General features: G+C 38.5%; 1 non-coding gene across 1 annotated transcript; it reads right to left on the bottom strand.

The window, feature by feature from the left end:
* Positions 1-8,954: 8,954 nt before the first annotated feature.
* On the bottom strand, positions 8,955-9,061 carry LOC141721931 (small nucleolar RNA R71). Its single transcript, XR_012574971.1, has one exon. It is a non-coding gene; the product is annotated as a small nucleolar RNA R71 (small nucleolar RNA).
* Between the last annotated feature and the right edge of the window lie 1,411 nt (positions 9,062-10,472).

Here is a 10,472-nt window from a genome sequence, read left to right on the forward strand (position 1 = left end):
CGTTAGCCTGCAAGAGAAATAGCAAAACTTTAGAAAAGAAGCATGAAAAGAAAAGTGTAAAAGGCATAAGTAAAGTGCGTACTGTCGCCAGGGCTTGGGCTCCAAAAAGCTCGTTCCCCTCTAAGTCCTGTTGGAGGACAAAGTCTTGATAGTCCACCGGAGAGATGGAATGTTTGGACCATTCCTTGGACAGGGCTGTGCTGCCCAATATTGAGTCCTTGCCCCGGATCCCCCAGGCAGGTTGAAAATAGGCCCCTGGCCTCTGCTTGGTGCGCAAAACCTGGCTGGGACCTTCCTCATTTGGCTCCATAGCCTGAAGGAGGAACTCAGGGAAGCGATCACCAAGCCTAGGATCTTTGAAAATCTTCCCAGCCCTCTTCATCCTGGTCGTTTCCAGGTCCTTTGGCTTCGTAGCCTCCTCAATCTTCTCAGCCACTGCGACAAGCAAAGTCAGTTGAAAACTAATGGAATAAAAATGCAGGAAATAAAGTAGATGAAGGTAGGAACTTACTTTTCTTATGAACGGGCGAGAGGCCGCGTTCTACCAGGACAGTCTCCCGGATAAGATCCCAAGAATGGGAGGTGCCGTTGTCTTGCGTCAGGAGGTTGAAACCTCTAGCCTCCTCCTCAGACAAAGCTATGTCATTTGGGCTCCCATCCACGGCAATCCCAAAAGAAGATCGAAATAGGGAACCCCAGTCTCCACCCTCCCAAACTATAAACAAAAAATCCTTCTTCCACCCCAAATTGTTGTCAGGGATGGATTTCCCATTCACAATATGGGGGATAGTGGGGCGTTGGTTGATAGAAACCCAACCCGGACTTTTATCGGGGCTGTTCTTGAACTGGAAAATCTTCCTGAAAACAACAACAGATGTGGGGATGCTGTGCTTGGCGCATTGCGACAGATAGCATAGGATCAACCTCCAGGAATTGGGGGGAAGCTGGCAAGGGCTGATGCCTACATCAGCCAAAAGTAAAGGAATGAATGGATGAAAAGGGAGTCTAATACCTGCCCTTAGAGTATCCCTATAGACGCATAGCGCGTCCTTCTTCCACTGACAGGCCCTGTCGGCCGGACCTGCAAGAACCAGCTTAAAAGGTTCTTTGATTCTGAAGCAGCCGCTCAACTTTTCCAGCTCCTTGGGATCCCGTAAGGCGCTGATATGATCGTGTGCGTCCAGATGCGCATCAGACGGATACTCGTCCCCTCGAGTGTTGATCATGTCGATTAAGGAAGTATACCTCGATCGAATAGGAAAATCATTGGACTTTCTAGCCACGTTCATCTTGGCCAAACGAGTCATTCTTTTGTCAGCCATCTGAAAAAAGGTATGAGGCACGTAGATAGGATGTCTTAAAATGGCACACAATGGAAAAATGAACACAAAAAACAAAGGGAGAAATCTTACCTGAAAAAGCACTCCTGAGAAAGGCTTTGAGCTCCGACTTGCTGTTATTGCTCTGAGAATCTTAGCAGGAGAATGAAGAAGAAAACAAAGAAATGAGGAAGTGAGGAGTAGTGACCTTTCCTCATTCCTTTATATAGGAGGAAAAAGAAGTTGAAGGGACAAAGAGCCCATTAAGAACAAAGGCCCATGAGAAAAAGCCCAGGAAAAAGCATCTTCCAGAATATTCCTAGGAATTCTAGGGCATTCTAAACAGGGTGTGATAAAGCCCAGTAAAGAGGCCCAGTAATATTTGATAAAGCCCAATAAAGAGGCCCAGTAATATTTGATAAAGCCCAATAAAGAGGCCCAGTAATATTTGATAAAGCCCAATAGAGAAATCCAGGCCCAAATCCAATTAGGATTTGGAAAATTCAGTTTTAGCCTTAAAAAATGTAAGGCCCAAATAAAAAGATGTAAGACCAGAATTCAGGTCGAAATCCAGGTCGTGAATCCTGCTCAAAAACTTTCGAGCAGACACCCGAAAATAACGGAGAAAAAAGACCAGGATTCAGGTCGAAATCCAGGTCGTGAATCCTGCTAAAAAACTTTCGAGCAGACACCCGAAAATAACGGAGAAAAAAGACCAGGATTCAGGTCGAAATCCAGGTCGTGATCCCTGCTCGAAATTTTTCGACTAGACTCACGAAAAAAGCGGAAAAAATAGAACTGAATTGAGGTCGAAACTTCGACTAGGAATGAGGTCGAATTAGACAAGCATTTTACAGAAATAAGGATTAAAAATCCAGGTCGAATTTCGACTAGGATCCTGGTCGAAATCCAGGTCGTGGATCCTAGTCGAAATTCTTCGACCAGGAATCAAGAAAACCAAAGAATTTTCGACCAGGATCCAGGTCGAAATTTCGACTAGGATCCTGGTCGAAATCCTAGTCGAAGGGCTCAAAATCAGAAGCTAAAAGTGGGGAATTGACGACCTAGATCCAGGTCGAAATTTCGACTAGGATCCTGGTCGAAATCCAGGTCGTGGATCCTAGTCGAAATCCTTCGACCAGGATGACAAGGCTGACCCCTATTTTCGACTAGGATCCAGGTCGAAATTTCGACTAGGATCCTGGTCGAAAAAAGGGCTGGAAATTTGAAAATTCCAGAAAATAAGGAAAAATCCCAGAAAAATTAGGGAAAATTCCAGAAAATAAGGAAAAATCCCAGAAAAATTAGGGAAAATTCCAGAAAATAAGGAAAAATCCCAGAAAAATTAGGGAAAATTCCAGAAAATGAGGAAAAATCCCAGAAAAATTAGGGAAAATTCCAGAAAATAAGGAAAAATCCCAGAAAAATTAGGGAAAAATCCAGAAATTAGGGAAAAAATCCCGGAAATAAGGGAAAAATTCCTGGAAATCAAAATAATTCCTGAATAAAAGGAAAAACTCGTTGTAAACGTGTAGGTCGCTCCACACTTTACGCAAGAACGAAACCCTGTAAGGGAATGAATAGACTTAACTTCTGTGAAACCTAATCAATGTTTCCCAAAAGTTGGGGGGCAAATGATAGGGATAAATAAATCCTGATTTTATTAATAATGGGCTGCTGGACCCAATAAGAAGATGTATGATATTCAGACCAGAAAGGTTAAGCCTGATGGACCAGATCAGGCCTGATGGAATAAAAAAGGCCCAAAAGCCCTGATTATTAATTAATTTCGTAATTAATTAATAAGGGAAAAATCAGCTGTTGAGAAGAGTCTTGATAAGGATATAAATCTTTATAGATAAGCCTCAAGGGGACCTAAAAGGATAAGGGATCAGTTTCCTACTATCTAGGACTCCAAAGTCCATTCTAACTATGAGACTTGCCCACCAAGTCTCCTATACCAAGTCCAATTCAAGGACCACCAACATCTATATAAGGGGTCTCACCCCCACCAATCAGAACTACGTTTTTTGGCTTGATTCTCTAATTCGCAGAGATACGTAGGCATCTCGTAAAGGCAGATTGAGTCACGAAACACGAGAGCAGCCATTAAAGGCCTTGAGCTCCCGAATCTTTGTATTAAATACAACAAGTAATAACCTTAGCTTTTTATCCATAACACATATAAGTCATGTTGACTTTAACTAGATATGCAGAATAGGTTGATTAACTGTACATAAGCAATGTCTTGTAATTCTGTATAAGTGAAATGAAGTCAAGTGCCAAAATAGCTACCAATGGATGATTAACAAAGCTTGGACGGATGATCAAATGACTATCAACGGATGTTTAACATAGCAGTCGACGGATGATCTGAAAGTCGACGGATGATCATATCAAGAATTCAAACATCAGTTGAATAGTGAAAGCTGACACACAGCCGTTGAGTTGGATACAAACACACTGTGGAAGCCCATTAACTGGGTAATAGAGGATGAAAAGCAGCAAAGATTAAGACTGTTAGATTTTATATTTGTTCAGTTCTTTTGACTTTGTAATCTTGGTAATATATAAACCAAGAGAGTAGCAAATAGAAAAAAACTGAGATAGCTAAGAAACAACAACAGAGAAATCTTTGTAAGCACTATCTTTAGCATTTCCTGTGTTCTTAGCAGTTCTATTTTGTGTAAGCAGCTGTGAACATTTCTGCACACGGAGTTCTCTCGATATATTAAATATATCTCTGATGGAATTGTTTAAATCCACCAGAAAGTTTTTAAAGACTCTTGTTTTTAATTACTTATGTTGTGATTCATTCAAGTTTACATTCCGCATTGTGCTAATCAAAACAAATATATCCATAATCAAGTTGAACATTTTTATTTCAAGAAAAAGGTTCAAGAATTCCATTCAACCCCCCTTCTGTAATTCTTGCTATATTGTTAAGGGACTAACAAGATTTTCCAACCACGTTTACACCGAGGGAAACCACCCACACCGAACTACTACAGCCCAATACCCCCATAGGGTATAGATCCAAACCTTTGGCTCTGATACCATGTGATAGGATGCACGTAAACTTTAACTCGACACTAGTATGATATTGTTCGCTCTGGCCAGGCCCGCACGGATTTGTATTGGGTATATTCCAAAAGGCCTCATATTAATGGAGTTAATTGGTTGCTCTATATACAAGAGAACTATATTTATTCTCATCGATGTGGTACATGGGTTGATACCACCTAACAACAACCCTATGGACACAAGGCAAGGATTCCAGATTTTCGGGAATGATTTGGGAAATAATTATAAGAGGATACGCGTGAGAAGAAGTTGACATGTACCGTTATGTGTTTTAATGTTGTTACGCCTACGGATAAGATAATGGAATACAACATGTGAACTAGTTGATTGCTACTAATCTTGTGCCCTATTGATGGGCTTCGTCATGCCTTGGATTTAATTAAAAATAAGTTTAACAAATTAGGCTCTTCGACTGACAAATTTCATTTGCCATCATTTACGCCGGTAGTGACGGGCTTTCTTTAGAAAATCAATCAAAATGGGGATTTTAGTAAAGCAATTAAATAAAATGGGATTATACGAAAATAAGGAAATAAGAATAAAATTGTAAAAGAATTGTCTAGTAATATTTTAGGGAAGTGTATTTTTGAAAAAACATGAGTCTAGAAGTCAAAATAATAAACTTAAATGTGAGGAAAATCCAGGAGTTCTATTTAAGAAGACAGTTGATGTTCGAATCAAGCCTAAGTTATGATGATAAAAAACTACATTTGCATAATTATGTTAAGACAAAAAGTAACCTCCAACTGCTAACCGTCCTAAGGGATACCAATTTGAGGAGTAGTCCTTCAAATGTTGTGGTCATTGTAACATCTTCTCTAAGAACTTAATAAACAGTTAGCAATGCAATTATTTATTCAGAAGTCATATTGACTCAATGGATAATTTAGAATAGGATGGCTAAGTGTAAATATTCGATGACATGTAATTTAGATTAAGTGAAGTGAATCTTTGACTGTTAAATGAAGAGAAGCATCAACTGCTATATACGTCAGCCTATCAACTGCTAATCAAGTGACTATCAATGGTTAAGGGAAACTGTAGCAGAATGACTTCCAATGGATAAGGAAGTTCTACGACTAACAACTATCAACGGATAACACAAATTATAGCTTCTGATAGTGACGTGACGGTGATAAAAATCTAGGATTGTCAGAACACATTGGATGATAGGTATCTCAGAAAAGAAGATGAGAAGCCAAGACAAACTTTGCATGTGATCTTGGATTCTAAAGAAGAATAAACATTCTATTTTCGTGTATGGAAATTTGAAGAGATATTCAAGGTTGTATATCAAGATAATATTTATCCTCATTTGTCAAGTATCATAGTAAAGAGAATGAAGAAGCAACCTTGTTGGACCTTGAATACTGCAATATGTTTAATTTAGAAAGCTTTGTAACCTGGTGATATATAAACCAAGTAGTAGTAGTGTCTCACTTAAGAAATAGGTTCTTCATTTTCAAAGAGCTTTAGAGAGATATCCTTCTCTGAGTGAAACACTGAAAACTGCAGCTGTAAGATTACATTTGTAATTGTAACAGATTATTTCTTCAAAAATAAACCTCAGGTGGTAAGTCGAAAAATAACCCACCTGAAATTATAAACATCCGTGTTCATATTTCCTTCACCATGCACAAATTAACGTAAATTTTTTAATTTGTATTCAATGACAATTGGTATCAGAGAAAGCCTTCAACATACAGAAGGTTTAAAGATCTTGAATTGAATACCACTCAATCAACCATGGTTAAGAAAGAGGTAGAATCCCAGATTCTAGTCCTGAACAAAGAATTGTTCAATCTATCTTTTATGGCTAAAGATAATGAGTCAGAGGAACCATCGTGTAACAATCAAGTAATTTTAGTTGACCTCTCTAAGATAAGTAAGGGTGAATGCCAAGAAACTATCAACGATACGTGTTCATAATTATACAACTTGCATGTCACTCTGAAGTCTCTTAAAAAGAAAAAAATTAGAATTAAAACTGTTAATTCTATGTTATATGAAAGAAGTAACTAACTAGAGATGCAGTTGCCCGAATATAAAAATGCTAAGAAAAATTGCCTTGCTGCTAAAGATGAGCTACTGAGGATATTAAAGAAGGAAGAAATTCTTAAGAGCCAAGTAAATCTTGAAAAAGAGGAAATTTCCAAATGGAAGGAATCTAGGGATGTAGCAAATAAATTCACAGATCTTGAAAGTATGGAAGCTTTCTGTGAAGATACTTGAAATAGGGAGAATAAGAAATTTAAACAAGATGTTAAGACTGATAACTATTCATTAGCAAATAATATTCATTTATTATTTGCTGAAAGATAGTATCAGTACTTGAAAACTAGACATAATAGTTGAAGATGATGATCCAGTGAGCAAGATCTCTTTAAGGAGAGAATGTAGCAAAAACTAAGAGAGTTGAGCAGAATAACATAGGATACTTATCTAACAGAAGATTAAAAGGAGAACTTAAATCTCAGACTAGATTAAGTAGAAGGAACAAAAGAAATGGAAAAGTAGAGATTAATAAGCTTAGCAAGCGCACTTTTTACAAATTTGCATCAAGAAAATTGATAAGTGGATTTTATATCCACTTGGAACGCTTCATATCGGCTTAAATTGGATGTTTTGGACTCGAGTATGTGGTGTTTTTGATGTGTTTTGTGTAAGTGCATTACATGGCACTAGTCAGGAGGAGGATTTGAGTTTTATAAATTTTTTACGCTAATAAGAGGTCAGGAATGGAGTTTCGGGAGATCGCACGAAGAAAGGAGGCAAAATAATAAAATTCAACATTTTTGTCAGAAAGCCGGCGCGCCCACGCTCTAAGCGGGATGGGGCGGCCGCGCCGAGTTGTTTTTGCAGAATCCTGATTCTACTCTGATTTGAAGATTTGAAGCATCCAGATCTTCCAGGAGCCTATATATAATGAAAGAAAGATGTTTTTCAAAAGAAGGAAGCCAGTGAGAGCATAACACAGACCTAGAGAGCACAAAACAACCACGGAGAAGAAGAACTAGTTTATTCTTGTGTATTCTATGATTTAGTCGATACTTTGGATGCTTGTTTTTGCTTTGTTCTAAACCTTGATACTTCTATATTTTATCATAGTTTTATGAACTTAATTACTATCATGTTTTCAATGGAATCCATGGTTATGAACTAATCATTGTCATGGGGTTCTAGCGGATTTACTTATGGATTTCAATAGTTGATTGTTCTAAATCTTTAGAGTGTGGTGATTTATGATTTCCTAGTTTAGTTGTGCTTATTCGTCTTTGATGTGTAGCTAACATCTAAGATTAATTGTTAATCTCTATTGAAGCGAAAGCGAATATAGAGGTTTAGAACTTGCCATGCTAGTATAGGTTCATGTATATTTGTTATGCATGATTCGTAGGTAATTTTACCCATCTTATCTGCCCTATGTAATCACGATAGATAACTTGCTCTTCAACCGTTATGTTTTCAATTTCTATAGACATATAGGGACTAAGCATAATTGGTGTCTACTCAACTTCTATCTTGATTGTGGATGTTTAGTAGTAGGGTATACGTATATCGAAAGATAGCGTATACTAATTTCGTGTTATCTGATTAGTTATCACCACCATCACATGCTATTGATAAAACATAAACTTTGAATGAAATATTTAATGAAGTTAGAATCCCATGTCTTATTCTCATATAAGTAAATCACTTTTAATATCTTAGTTAAGTTTGTTAGTGTAATTTCTTAAGCAGTTAATCAACTCCAACTTGTTACTTGTCTTAGCTGTGAACGATAATCATACATTGTTGCATAAGTGCATAATCTGAACTTAAACTAAACCAATCCCTGTGGGAATGAACTTGACTTATATCTCATACTACTTGTGATCACGTGCGCTTCCGTGTATTTTCGCGTGTGTTTTAGTGCAAACAAGTTTTTGGCGTCGCTGCTGGGGATCAGTGTTAAATTTTGGTTTATGTGCTTGACGTCAGTGGTCGTTAAAGTTCACTGACTCGGACTATTTTACTTATAAGGGTACTTTGTTGTGTTTCAGGTACTCTAGAGAGCATGTATGCGAACATGGTCTCAATCTCGGAAGGAAATAATTGAAGAAGATAAAGTAGTTGAAGAATTTTTTGAAGAAGTTGAGAAAGTTGAAGAAAACGCGATTATTACAATGGGAGAACTAGCAGCAACGAAAATGTTGATGGATTATTCTCAACCCAAGATCAATGACATTCAATCTAGCATTGTCAGGCCAGCTATTGCAGCTAATACCTTTGAAATCAAGCCTGACACGATTCAGATGGTACATAACTCAGTTTTTTTTGGGGTTCTCCAACGGAAGATCCCAATATGCACATCAGGGATTTCATCGAGATCTATGACACGGTCAAATTCAATAATCTTTCTAAAGATGCTGTGAAATTGCGACTTTCCCATTCTCTCTGTGGGATAAAGCAAAGAGCAGGTTGCACTCTCTACCACCAGGTTCTATTTCGACATGAGAGGATCTTGCACAAAAGGTTCTTACTAAATTCTTCACTATGGCAAAAACAGCTGCAATCAGGAATGCTCTTACTCAGTTCGCACATCAATCGGGTGAATCTTTATGTGAAACTTGGGAGTGCTACAAGGAGATGCTTAGGAAGTATCCTCATCATGGAATGCCTGACTGGATGATGATCAATTCTTTTTATAATGGCTTGGGAGTACAATCAAGACCTATGCTCAATGCAGTCTCAGGTGGAGCTCTATGGGCTAAAAGCTATGAGGAAGCTTTTGAGTTGATCGAGACGATGGCTGCGAATGAATATCATAATCCAACTCAGAGGATACCATAAGGCAATGTAGCAGGAGTTCTTGAGGTGGATACAGCTACAGCTATCGCTGCTCAATTACAGGCATTGACTATGAAGGTCGATTCTTTGACCAACTATGGTTTTCAACCGATAATGAGTGTTTGTGAGCTTTGTGCAGGATCACATGCGACAGAGCAATGTGTTATATCTAATGAATCAGCTCAGTCCGTGAGCAACTTTCAGAGGTCGCAGCAACCTGTTCCTATTTCTTATCATCCTAATAACTGCAATCATCCAAATTTTAGCTGGAGCAACAATCAAAATGCAATGCAACAGCCTTAGCAGCAGTTTGGAAACAAACATTTTAATCCTCCTGGTTTTCAGCAACCATATGCACCAAGGCAGCAATTTCAGCCACAGGTAATGCAATAACAATCTCATGGAGGTGTCGGTCCATCTTCTAATGAAAAATCTGAATTGGAGGAGTTGAGGCTTATGTGCAAAAGCCAAGCGGTTTCTTTTAAAGCTTTGGAGAATCAGATTGGGCAGATTGCTAATGCTTTATTGAACCGACCTCAAGAAACTCTTCATAGCGACATAACGGCTAATCCAGGAAAGAGAGAAGTCAAGGAACAGCTTAAGGCAAACACCCTAAGGTCTGGACAGGTCGGGAGCCCTCAGAATCAAGAAAAAGAAGAATCTGAATTTTATTTCCAGAATACAGGCGCGCCCGGGCCCTCTCAAAACTTAGAAGTTGAGCTTTTGGCTGATTCTGCTGAGAAAAAGGATGGTGAAGCTGAAACAAAGAAGAAAGCGATTGAAAACACTACTCTTGAGAAAAATATAGGGGACAAACAAGTACATCCTCCGCATACATATCCTAAAAGACTTCAGAAGCAGAAGTTCGACAAGCAAATTGCTAAGTTTTTGGAGGTTTTCAAGAAGTTGCATATTAACATACCTTTTGCGGAAGCTTTAGAACAGATGCCGAGCTATGCTAAGTTCATGAAGGCTATTCTATCTCAGAAGCTTAAACTTGAGGAGTTGGAAACCGTTCCTCTAACAGAAGAGTGCAGTGATGTGCTGCAACAGAAAATCCGTCCTAAACTTAAAGATCTAGGAAGCTTTACGATACGTTGTACCATTGGCAATCTGTCTTTCGACAAGTGTTTTTGTGACTTGAGAGCTAGCATCAATCTCATGCCCTTGTCTGTCTTCAAGAAACTTGGCCTACCTGATCCAAAACTGGTAAACATGTCTTTATAGTTGGCTGATTGT

The sequence above is a fragment of the Apium graveolens genome, chromosome 4 (assembly GCF_009905375.1).
Source record: "Apium graveolens cultivar Ventura chromosome 4, ASM990537v1, whole genome shotgun sequence".
NCBI lineage: Eukaryota > Viridiplantae > Streptophyta > Magnoliopsida > Apiales > Apiaceae > Apium > Apium graveolens.